The sequence below is a fragment of the Pecten maximus genome, chromosome 5, assembly GCF_902652985.1.
Source record: "Pecten maximus chromosome 5, xPecMax1.1, whole genome shotgun sequence".
Lineage (NCBI taxonomy): Eukaryota > Metazoa > Mollusca > Bivalvia > Pectinida > Pectinidae > Pecten > Pecten maximus.
Window position 1 is genome coordinate 6206765 of NC_047019.1, and position 11786 is coordinate 6218550.

An 11786-nucleotide genomic window follows, 5' to 3' on the forward strand; every position below is an offset into this window, starting at 1 on the left:
TAGTTTAACATCCCTTAACCAACTTCGGCCATCGCCGACTTGATTACATGATGACGCAAACGATTTTTTTCTTTTCTTCTCTATATCTTTTTTTTTTTTTTTTAGGGGGAGTGAAAATGTGTTGTAATTGTTTTCTTGACATCAAAATCCTATTTTCTCTTCTGTACTTGACAACCAGAGGAGCGAAACATGTGTTGTTACAAGAATTGGGGAGTTGATTGGTTCGTGTGACTTTGACATGTTAATGGACGGCCAACCTTATTAGGGTTATCCGGGGCGGAAGTCTTCGGCAGATAAGCTTATCTGTTTGCATGAAAAGAGGAGGAAAAGATACAGAAAATATAAGAGCAATCGCAACACCAAGAGAGGACGGATATGAATGGTGAATGTTTTTACAATTCGGTTAAACAGAAGAAACGACAGACTCGACTGGCCATTGATAAAGATAACTAATTCCTTGTATATTGTGTTGGGGAGGGGGGTTGTGACGTGTTTTCTAGCATGGATCTGTTTGTGGTTCATAGATGCACAAACTCGTATCAGCGTTCTATTGTAGGCCAGCAAGTATTGTGTTCTTTGTCACCAAGTGTTGTGTACTTTGTCAGTACATATTGTGATCTATGTCACCATGTATTGTAGACTGTGTCACCAAATGTTGTGCACTTTGTCAGTATATATTGTGATCTATGTCAGCATGCATTGTAGACTGTGTCACCAAATGTTGTGAACTTTGTCAGTACATATTGTGATCTATGTCAGCATGCATTGTAGACTGTGTCACCAAATGTTGTGAACTTTGTCAGTACATAGTGTGATCTATGTCAGCATGCATTGTAGACTGTGTCACAAAATGTTGTGAACTTTGTCAGTACATATTGTGATCTATGTCAGCATGCATTGTAGACTGTGTCACAAAATGTTGTGAACTTTGTCAGTACATATTGTGATCTATGTCAGCATGCATTGAATATACTAAGACACCAAATGTTGTGAATTTTGCCAGCAGGAATTGTGTTCTATGTCAGCATATATGGTTTACTGTGTCACAAAATGCTGCGTACTTTGCTTGCATGTACTGTATACTGTGTCACCAAATGTTGTGCACTTATATTGTGATCTATGTCAGCATGTATTGTAGACTGTGTCACCAAATTCTGTACTTTGTATTGTGTTCTATGCAATCATGACTAGTTTGACTTATAAGATGTCAACTGAAGCATAAGCTCGATCGTGAAATCCAGTGCAGGAACGATTATTATTATTATTGATTAACTACCGTTAAAATATGACCCAGGTTATCTAATGGTATATCTTATTAGTGAAAAACATCAGAAAGTTAGTTCCCAGCCATGTGATCATAGACTCTCCGGAGAAATAGGGAAAAAATGTCTGTACATTCGTTGCATGCACACAATTAAACAGACCTTGAGGAAATAGATAAACATGCCATAATCGTTAATGATGTATGTATATTCATGAGAGTAGCATGTGCCCAGAGACTACTTATATTATTAACCATTTCCGTGTCAAAGGTCAAGGACACTTTGCAGATAGAATAGCCTCGTCACTCACGCAAGTCTGTTCTCAAGGGCGCGGTTTTTTGTTTTTTTTTACTCTATAATCTTAGTCATAAAATAATTGTACTGTAAATTTAGTTATTTATGATAATATGATATTTAATCAATAGTAACTACTAGAAAAAAATATTGTATTCTATAAATTGTCTTCAGTGCGACAACGCTCTGAACTGGCTCTTCATATTGTAGTAAGGGTGTAATGGACAGGACACAAAACAATGGTGGACACACTTTGTGTAGAGAAAGTCAATTGGGGAATGTTTCCAAGGATTCCGTGGTGTTACGATATCCGGGACGGAAATTCTCATGCCCGGATCGTATAACAACAAACTCACAAGCATGGATGACTAGAGAGCCGATCAAATGGAGCAGGCACGAACAAGAAAATATTGATATCAAGATAACTGTAGCTTTTATTTGAGTATACCGCTACTCCGGTACGATTCCAAAAACAATACCGATTATCCAACAACATTTATTAGTAATATCAAATCGATCATGTAGATTGATATAGGAGGCCCAGTACAAACATAATGTAAATATAGTACAACATCAGGTTAAGATTGTCCATAGGAAAGCATTTTGGGGGTTAAAGGGAACGTTGTTAAGCTTCCTTAAAGGATATTCTGTTTTTGTTTGTGGGTTTTTTGTTTGTTTTTTTTTGTTTTTTTGTTTTTTTGTTGTTTTTTTTTGTTTTTTTTGTTGTTGTTTTTTTTTTTTTTTTTTTTTCAAATATATACATGCATGAAAAAAAATTACAGAAAGGATTTCTTTAAAGCGACTATACTGTTAAAAATTACTAGGAGAAAATTATATAATACACGTGATATCTTCCAAGAGTTTGTTACAAAACTAACACTTTCTATTTATAACAAAAATTAAAATTAACTGAAATAAATCTTGGTTCTTATCTGAAAAAAAAATAATGTAAATAGAGCGGTCTAGGTCTAATTCATACATTACCGATTGTAACCCTTTCATCATATCTTCGTAAGAAAAACGAGATTTTTTTGATTTTTTTTTCCCAACGGAAGTAAATGACCTCGTTACGGGACGAATCATATGAGCGATTCGGCTTTCTTCGCAATAAATCGAGAATGATCGTGTTTACAAGCAATACAGTTGAAGTGAATAATGTTTTAACCCCGAAAATATGAACAAAAAAAAGCAAAGTTGACGGTATAGGTTTATGTATGGCTTTAATATGGGTATATTTGATCATCTATAGGCCTAGCCCGAGTTTCCTCTGGCCCTGGCACCATGTCTGGTGTAAGGTCAGGGCCAGAGGAAACTCGGGCTACTATAGGCCGAACTCTCCGTTTTTGAGGGCGAAATCTAAGGTAATAGTTGCTTTAAGTTAAGGCATAATAATGAAACTATAGTATTGGGCCCGGAAACCCCCCGCCATCCCCGGTATATGACGATAATTAGGGTATGACTTATCGGTGGATTGTATATTTGTACCTAATTACCAACATGATTGATAAATGAAACAGGTATAATTATCTGCTTCACTTACAAATAAAATTTCCCCAGATAAAAAAAAAACAGTACAGTGACCTTTTTTACTAAAGGTCAAAACTAATTTCTACAACCCCCGCTGTTTACTGAGTATCGTGAATGATTCTCGGTGGTATGTTGGAGATGTTTTACACGTTAAGCGCTAGGCACGCTGTGTTTTGCCACAGAACTAATTAAGATTTCAAAAACCTTATCAACGATCAATCTATGTTTTTGGCGTATGTTAAGTAAGCTATATCGCTAATGGCCGGCCAAACTACCGAAGGCCTCGCATACCAAACGCACGAAGTCTTCGCGTGCGGTTGCCTTTGATAAAACTGTTAAGTTCATATTTACACTATCCAAACGTCCCCTGTCGTGTTTCCAATATGATAAATGGATTTTCTATCTCTTCTAGACCTCGATGCACACAAACAATATTATCCTAGGATCCATACAACAGACAACCCCATGGGATAAAAAAAAACAACGAAAAATCGAGATACACAAGTTTTATGTGTTTGTTCTCATAAATTGAGGTCATCATCACATCAACGTTTGTTCAAACACATACAACATTGTCTCACGACCTAGGCCCTAATTTATATGGGTGTCTTCGGCAGTATGCTTCAGTGAGGTAGCACTATAAATCGGCAAAAGTTCCGGCCTATCACAAGGAGACTTAACACGAACATACTGCAGCCTCCCAAAACCCACATACGCACTCGCCACACGCACGGGAGGCCATCCTAAAATGACCCTGGCTGTTAATAGGACGTTAAACAAAATAAACCAAACAAAACCCTAAATTATTTCACAGTAACATATTGATGTCAACGTGTTGATTTTCAGAAAATGTTGTTCTTCACGCTGGACGGTACTTGGTATCCATATTCTTAAAACTATCTTTGGAATCAATCGCGCATGCGCATATCAATGTTCGAAAACACTTTAAAAGGGCAACGGCAGTGCTGTGGATTTGATTATATACACCAGTAAAATCTTCAATAGTTAAAAGTCTTGGAAAGCTGTATACTGTCACCACAGTCTTAATTAACTCGAACGTGAGCAAGTTCCTTAGACCGTATTAAATTTCTATAAAATGTACAACTACTTATGTACTTTTCATATGGAATTCGGAGTCTTAGTTTAAGTTTAAGTTTTGAGCTGAAAGATTCAATTTTCCAAACAGGACAAATCGGCTTTTCTTCTCCGCTAAAACCTATCATAGGATATTATATATAAACTTAATCCGCATAAATACAGAAGTATCCATGTTTAACATTGTATGTGGTCACCTGGCTGACCACTTGGGTTTTCCGCGGGTACTCGCGGTTTCCTTCCACAGCAAGACCCCTCGCGCGCTTCCATCCGGGCCAACAAACGTGATTAATTAATATCAGGTGATATAACTTGTTTCGCAATGGTTGCAATATAAATAAAGTTTACATTTAACATCGCCGGTAGGTGTCGCCCGGTAGACCACCACGTAATGAGGTAGTTTATACGGCAAACGAGAAAGAAATATACATCGAACAATGTACCATTGTTTCATTGATAGAAACAGGGGATGACCTGTATCATGGCTTATTTTGCAAACACCTATTGTTCTTTCGGTCAAAACAAAACTCCCATTCTATAAGAAGATATGACGTCATCGTCACGCTGTATATGATATGCCTTTAATATTACATGTCATGAAAATTGTAATTGACAAATTCCGGATAGTTGTTTATCATATAAAAACAAGGAAATGATGACTAGGACGTTCATATCATCTTCGTAGAAGATTGGTTTGGACATTCTGAATTCCTCGGAAACCTTTGTTGAAGTGTGGTAGTATCTTCAAGTGTTTAACTTGTATACAAATCATTGGAATCAGCGTTGGCGAATGCATGTTTTCACAGCTGGAGTGCAAATGGAATTATCAGCAAGGAACAGCTCCTTTCTTAATGTTACACTGCAGTTCGGCAAGCTTAGCTGCTGTTCTAAACCTTGGCAAAATTTGTAATGCCGACAGCCCTCTATCTTCCCAATACTTGTGAGGTAGAGTTTGATTGACAGTGATAGAGTTACGTTACATTGTACAACTGTAAATTAAGTCTCATTACTTGGCATGGTGTATGTAAAATACGGATCGTATACACGAAACGCAATTATTAGAGGATAGATGACATTTTGGTGTAATTCCGAAAATATCGCCATGGCCGTAATATGTGATGTTGTTAGGGGCAGCAAACGTCATTTGTGATGGAGACAACTTTGGGACTATTGATTAAGTCTCGTTGAAAGATCGCGCCGTAAAAGAAACATGACGTCACAGCGAGAAAGGCAACCTGAACAAGTTTGTCACAGCAGGATAGGTAGCTTGTTTCGTAATATTCATATAACCAGAACAAATAGAAGAAGAAAAAATGTTGTCTGACATGCCAGTGTAACTGAAACAGACCATAACTTGTAATTCAATCGCATTGCCAAGAGAATATGGACACGGATCAATAGCGAGTAGCTCTACAACTTCAATGTGTTTTGTGAAACACAACTGTATTTTACGTACGGCTCCGAGGATTCCGGGTAGTTATTCTCCGGAATGCCTCGTACGTTTACATACCCCTGTTTTAGGCCTGAATTATCGGTTAGGCCTCAGAAAGATACAAACGAATATTCCTATTGTCGTTGCTATTCTTTCTGATAGTATCGCCACATACAACGCCGCTTGATTTCACAACACCCAACAAGCATGTAGTGCTTCTTTCTGAAGTATGGTGTTGAAGACAATGGTCAAATTTGCGTTGTCAAAGTAACCAAAGCTTTGATTTATGTTGATGTTGATTTCAGAACAGCAGATGAATATAGATTCGCGAAGGTCGCGAATTGCGTGGCGAGTACGTGCCGGACCACTGAAGAAAAAAATTGCTGGCCCATTTTTTTGATTATTGTCTTTTCCCCGCGAACTTTAAAAAAAAAAACTTTCTTTTAAACCTACGTCATATACCATAACATCAGAGATCTATATACTAACTAGTTATATAAGTCTCTGATAAAATCAAGTGTAAATTTCGGGACGGAGTGAAAATATATCATTTTACGATATGTGGGAGATAGTGTTACTATATATTACGAATTCATTGCGAAACGAAATGCTTTCAGTAACGACCAATATATTTCTCACAAACTTAACTAACAACGATAATGACTAATAGTCTAACAATGTCTACTACAAGAAGTATCGACATTTTCATACTTGTAATTGTCTTCTTTGCCCAATGTGTTACACTATTTATTTCGAGAAAATGATAAAAGGCCCAAGAGACCTGTAATTCTTATCTTCCACTTGTGTCGTTTGGTTAGAAATGGCACCACTTCGACTACAACGGCCGCCATTATCGCTTACAGCATCCGCCGACCAGAAGTAATACACGATATGGACACGACCAGCGATATTTTTATATTCCTGTGAGAATTATAAGAATATAAAAGGATACTGCTGTGACATAGAGTAAGGATATGGGATTAGCTTCTTAATCGATTAAATAAGGACGCGTATTGCTACAAAGAACAAAAATATGACATCACGATTGACCAAATACATTTTGAAACTGACACTCACGTGACCGGGGAACATACAATGACCCGGATGTCAGGCAAAGGGCCCAGTTATATAATCGAATTCGTAAAGGCCTTATATATATTCCACATGTGTTCGATAAGCTGCCATATTAAATTACAGTTTACCGATAAAAACACGGGAATTATTAAAGGGATATTCCTTCGTTCGCACATCAGAAACATGCACAATTTCTATTGATGAAATCTATGTCCGAACGATAAGTCTACGAGTGCTTGTGCCTTTAAGTAATGAAGTATTGCCGCTATGCGATGTACAGGAGAAAGGAGTATCGTATACAAATACCGAATGCCTTTTGCGGTAATTAGTGATACTTCGGGTCGAATTAAGAATTCATAGGACTTAATTCTCGAAGAACTTTTGTTTATCTTGAGAGTAAAACTGCCTTATTAATTTAAAGATTATAACTTTTACCATTTTGATTAAATACATGTTTTCCAGTAAGTTTAATTCTGGCGACATAAACTTTATTCACACGAAGGAATGTCCCTTTAAGGAACAAAACTGCTAATAAATACTTTTTCAAAACCCTGTCGCTTGAAGTATTCGATAAAAAAAACAATACCAGCTAAATATACCCTATAATCTCAAATAGCTTTATACTGATACCAAACAAGGACGAGTCCACTATCAGAAGATTAGGGGTGACAGAATAAGATTTTAATTAAGACTTACCGGAACTAGCTAAACCTCTTGTCCTTAGCATGAAGAGTTTTCTTACGAGTAAAGATCTGTTAAAGTATTTCACATTTATCATCTCATAAATATGGAGATCACCGGCACATCTGCCTCGATCTCGTTATACCAGGCACTAAGGATTACGGTTAAGGCGTATGCTACCTTACAGTAAATCCTTTTAAAAGAGTTCCATAATGAGATTCTATTCTTTTTTTTTTCTTTTTTTTACCACGTGCGCACTATAAGACACGTACATAACGGATTTATATGTACATATTAAGATTGTTCATTGTTTACTTGAACTTTGTAAGTAAACAAACCGAAGAAACATGCATTTGATTGAAACACTTTAAAAGCCACCAGATATTTGAAATTGCTACTGTGTACTAAATCCCCTCGATATACATGTAGCTCTAATAGTCAGCCTAGATAAAATAGCAGTTACGTCAGCTGTAGTATCTAATAATCTATCTAGTCACTTGCATTCCGGAACTTATTAAATTTAAACAAGTATCTTAATAAATCTCTTTAAAACGGCACTTTATTTTCCTAATCTTGTGAAATAAATCTCCTTGAAATGTCGTTTAACGTGTTAAATATCCCCAAGTATCTCATTCAAACTTTAAACTTAATATGCTTAGAATGGTTAAGACAAGAGAGATATTTGTTTTCAAGGAAACAAGAATAATTGAATTTATCCGTTTATCGTATTTTCGGCTATTAACAGTAGATATGGTGGCCCATCAGTGTCGATTACAAGATGGCCGATGTGTTATGTCTGTAATGAAGTATTAGAAAAGGATTTGAAGAAACTTCAGCGTATTTGGCATAAACGGGATATTTCATCTTTATTGCCGCTTCATTGTAATTATATATATGGCTGTATAAAGAGGATTTTATGTAAAAACATACTTTGCCAAGAATCCATTTCAATTCTCATCGATTTCACTGTTATTTTTGCCATCAGAATTAAATCAAAACAAAAATTCAAAAAAGAACATTTTCAAATCTTGATTTTGAATATTGAATTAATCTTACACAAGCATTTCAGCTTTGTTGCATGTGAAAATAATTTACAAACGACAAGCCGTGGGTTCACGTGAGACACGACCATGAATATAGCAATACGCCCCATAGTAGGTCTCGCGTTTTAATTCGGGAACCCTACTTAAACCGAAATAACGAAACAAGACTCAGACATAGAGGATACTGCCTTTAAAATTCGATATTTATACGAAATTACATCTGCCTTTTCATTGTTTATTGCTAAAAACGAACTTTCCACGTTTTATTTGTCTCCGGGTTCTCGCAATTTCGTCACGCCAGTCTCGGTTAGTATTGACTCTGCACACGCTACCACACACAGAGCTGTATAAAAGCCTAGTCTCAAAAATTGATTAAAAATTACAAATACTAAAATAACGAAAAGCAATTTTAGTTATATAAGAGCATATTAACCGCTATATCAAAAAGATGTTTTTATTTTTCTGTATATATGACACATTGCTATATATAAACTATACATATGCCATACCATATGGATATTAATATGTTCTGTAACTGTGCAACACTACTAACGGAACTTTTATGGCGAATATTTTATCTTTCTTTCCAAGCGTCTTACAGCAGCCAACATACCCCCTATCAAAGGATGGCGCTCTCACATCATAAATGCCTTCTGTATACTGCATTTTCATTTTATTTTCCGGTCATCCTAAAGTAATGTTCTGTCTAACTTTTAAGTGAAATAAGTTGACTCTCGTTTATGTAGATTTTTTTAAATCAATGAGGGATCTGGCTCCGATTTCATCAAAGTTCCTTAACTTCAGAAAATTCCTAAACTCAAAATTGTCCATAGAAAGACATTTTTGGATTTGAGATTCTAACTTCCGTGATTACGCTGCTACAGATAGTTAAAGAAAGGTTAAGGAATATTTTGATCGCGCGTCTCAGAATATATTTTAATTGCGATAGTCTGAGAGAATTTGGTTTTGTTTTTCCAAATATATAGCAGATATTTTTTTTAAAAATCGGGTTGGAAAGTATGAACCATCCTCTGTCACTTTCGTCAGAGCAGAGCAGCAATGTACACTGAGGTGTTAAGTGTGCGAGATTGTAAACAAATAGGCAGGTATTTTTTTCTAAATCGAGACGAGGGGGCCCATAGACTCTCGTACATTTATGACCAGGTTATAAATAAAGCGTTGCCGAAAATAAATTATATACTTTTTGCTTGTCTATTTGTTTTTAATTTGTCTTATTAAGGTAACTACACAGTAACCAAAACACCACGCTCAAATTCTACCCTGATTGTGATACTAGTATACCAAAGTCAATTCACAACCATAATACCATATAATGCAATAATATGAAACTTGTATATGGACGATAAAATACGGTCACCACATAATTGGAGAGGCTATAGGCCTAAACCGGTTATACTTTTATAAAGATCTCTTTGGAAAAAAATCGTATGACTTGATGAAAAAACAACATTATTTCTATAGATGACATTACTTTTCATATTTTATTGAATACATACTGCTAAATGGGTTTCAATAGATAACGTTTCTTCCGTGCTTCTAAAACGTGAACCAAAATAAACGTCACGCTTTTCAATTTTGGTGAGTTTTTTCTGTATTTGCAAAATGTTCAGATTAAGTGAAACAAAAGTTTTAGTCGTTGTCTACTAAATCAGTATGTTTGTAGACATCATTCTCGCCTTCTAAGTTTGTACAGTTGTTAAGGTCCATTTTGTTGCCATGCGTCCCTGCTGGGTTCCCACATTATTGATCCCTAGCACCACTAACGAGTCCTAGAAGAATAAAACAGCGGTACGGTGACCCTAGCACCACTAACGAGTCCTTGAAGGACGAAATAGCTGTATGGTGTCCCTAACATCACTGACGAGTCCTAGAGGGACGAAACAGTTGTATGGTGTCCCTTACACAACGAACGAGCCCTAGAAGGACGAAACAGCTGTATGGTGTCCCTTACACAACTAATAAGTCCTAGAAGGAAAAAACACATTTCTGGTGTCCTTAACATCACTGACGAGTCCTAGAAGGACTGTATTATGTCCCTAGCACCATTAACGAGTCCTAGAAGGACGAAACAGCGGCACGGTGTCCCTAGCACCACTAACGAGTCCTAGAAGGACGAAATAACTGAATTATGTCCCTAGCACCATTGACGAGTCCTAGAAGGACGAAACAGCGGTACGGTGCCCCTAGCACCACTAACGAGTCCTAGAAGGACGAAACAGCGGCACGGTGTCCCTAGCACCATTAACGAGTCCTAGAAGGAGGAAACAGCGGCACTGTGTCCCTAGTACTCCTAACGAGTCCTTGAAGGACGAAATAACTGTATGAGGCAGATCTACAGATATTCACGTGCATTTTGCCCAGTCCTACATGTTTATTTGAAGACCACCCACTGCTATTCCATTTGCATTAAATGCTTATTTTTCCATCAATTCTAAACATTTATTTTTTGCGTATTAACAGTTAATATCTTCCTCTTTCTATAAAATGTTATTTTAACATGCTTTTAAAACCTTTCGAAGGTTTCGGCAAAAAATGCCATGTCGTCAGCATAATAGTTGAAATCCTGTTTATAAGTTGTGCGAGTTTTATACCATCACATTACGGGCAGGATAAAAGCTTGATTTTAAACATTTGGAAATGCGACAAAATGCCACAAATCCAGAGCAGCAGTCAAATACTGAGAATGGAAGCCGTACTGTAAGTCCTATTGAAATAAGGATTAAAAATAGCAGATTTTATTTCAGATTATGCTAAATGAAGTCGCCAAAATTACACCTGAACGTGAACAGTTATATCGCCAAGATTATTGAAATAGTCAGTATTTCCTTCCTCGGATTTGTAAAGAGGTAACAAGGTTATATTGTTTTCGAATTATTTTCGAAGTAGCTTAGAGCTTGGAGCCAACTAATGTCTGGTTTTACGGTTGCGCCTGTAAATCCGTTTGAATGATATGTTCTGAAATGTTTCTAACATGGTCCCATGCCATTCCGTGTTATCCCGGCTTGTTTGTCAATCACACCTGGGAATAGCTCCTCATTATAATTCTGACGAAATTCTCATTATTTTGGACTTATTTGTACAAATTAAGATGGGTGAGCATGCCAAGCATTTTATTTTTTATTTATTTTTTTGTTTTTTATTTTTTTATTTGTTTTTTTTTTAATTTTTTTTTTATTTTTTTTTATTTTTTAAATCAATAATGTGCTTCTTACCTTATTCTAACCTAACAATCACTCTGAATATAATCTAGGGTGTTTCAGAAATCATTTCCCGACTTAATTGTTTAATAATACTAAAAATTGGAACGTATGTAAATCGTAGACAGCCACACGAGGACAATACAATTTGATTATTTTA